Consider the following 1,973-nt stretch of genomic DNA (forward strand, 5'->3'; position numbering starts at 1 on the left):
ACAAAGAATATCGGCCGATATATCGATATCTGCCTTTTTTTACTCCCTAATATCGGTATCGGTCCCAAAAAACCCATATCGGTCGGGCTCTAATAATATACACAAAGAATATCGGCCGATATATCGATATCTGCCTTTTTTTACTCCCTAATATCGGTATCGGTCCCAAAAAACCCATATCGGTCGGGCTCTAATAATATACACAAAGAATATCGGCCGATATATCGATATCTGCCTTTTTTTACTCCCTAATATCGGTATCGGTCCCAAAAAACCCATATCGGTCGGGCTCTAGTTCTTACTAAAGAACTAATACCTAATGCATGTGATACTAAAAAAAAAACCGAATTAAATTCACAAGAAGAGACACTGTTCCCCAAGCGATTTCCGTTTGCGCGATTCGAGACGGACTGAAACACGGACAGATATAGGCTACTTTGCGCTTTGTATTTGTAAAAAAAAGTCAGTTTTGGTGATTTTTCACTAAACACAGTCAGTTATGTCTTAAGTGAAAATAAACAGTTCAAAAAGTAATCGAATGCTAGTCAGTATCTGTGCATTCCATGACAGCATCCTACTGTATAAACCTGCTGCTGTCTGTCATCATCTGTTAATCAAACAACAAAAGAAAATGAAAGAAAAAGACATTTCTGGGCCCCCAGAAGTTTAGGATCGGCTCTGTGTTTACTGCAATCAACTATCCAACATGCATGACATACACATCCCTGTGTAAACTGCATGAGAAATAAAACTGCAGGGAGGATTCTCAGTCCGCTGGGATATCTCTCTTGATATTGCATCACCTCAAAATCCCTAAGCACATGATAACTATAGTTTATACTGGAGCTCAGGGGCTTCCCAATTGCCCTGTGGACCACAGTTAGTTTTTTTTTAAGGCAGGGTTGCAAGCCCTGCACAAGATGAATTTAAATGATGCTTGCAGAGATCTATTCCCACAAAAGAAAGATACAGTTGTAGCAAAACTCTATGGGATCCCCACAGGAAGCATTTCCCTTCATTGTGTCTCTGTACACTGGCCACAAGGAATCCCCTGGGAGTGTTCGGACACCAGCTTGTGCTCCATCTCGCTCTCTATCAAGTTTATACTGCTCTCTCTTTTTGACTACACCACCATGACTCTTTATCTCCCTGTGAGGCACTCACTGCCTATTTTTCCCTCAACTACCCCAAACACATGCAGCCACACAGAGTGTCAAGATCTCCAGCATATCACCTAAGGGACAGAGGGAGAATTATGGAGAAATCTCATTAAGAAAGCTTCAGCCTTAGGAAATAAACCCTTCTGTGTGTGTGTGTGTGTGTGTGTGTGTGTGTGTGAGAGAGAGAGAGCGAGAGAGAGAGAGAGAGAGAAACATATTCTGGTGACAGGATCTACTATGACTTAGACCACACATCTTAAACATGAAACAGCATTGTTTTAGCTCAAGATGGTCAGAGGAAGACGATCCTTTCCTTTCAAACAGTCTTTTACAGTTAAAAAAGAAACTGATAGGACAGATCAACAACAACTAGGCTACTTGAGACAGCAATACAACTAGTGGTCGACCGATATTGGTTTTTTGACAGCCGATGTTGATGCCGATATCTTGGGAAGTAGGGTTCCCGATGGCCGATATAAAGCCGATATAATTGTATTTATTTTAATTAATATGTAAGAAATTTTAAATCGTTTGAAAATGGATTAAAAAATACATGTGTTAAATAAACATACTTATACTTCAGATGAACAGTATTTTTCACAAATATATAAATATATAATTAAAATATAATTAAAAAGAAAGTAAACACTGTAACCAACAGGGCACTCTGTATTCTGGGAAGTTTGTGTGCATTGGGATTCAAATTTTTCAAATAAAGCCAAGGTAACACTCATTTTACATACAGAACACAGAGAAAATGACATGAATATGGCAGTGGGCAAATGCATAAAGCACAGCATAATTTGAAATCAC

At 39.0% G+C, this 1,973-nt stretch overlaps 1 protein-coding gene across 1 annotated transcript in view; it reads right to left on the reverse strand.

Moving 5' to 3' along the window:
• Nucleotides 1-1,973, reverse strand: part of LOC107671807 (protein tyrosine phosphatase type IVA 3-like) — a 42,898-nt gene that overhangs the window by 34,793 nt on the left and 6,132 nt on the right. The gene's annotated exons all lie outside the window — the stretch shown is intronic.

The sequence above is a fragment of the Sinocyclocheilus anshuiensis genome, unplaced genomic scaffold, assembly GCF_001515605.1.
Source record: "Sinocyclocheilus anshuiensis isolate Anshui unplaced genomic scaffold, SAMN03320099.WGS_v1.1 scaffold902, whole genome shotgun sequence".
Classification (NCBI taxonomy): Eukaryota; Metazoa; Chordata; class Actinopteri; order Cypriniformes; family Cyprinidae; genus Sinocyclocheilus; species Sinocyclocheilus anshuiensis.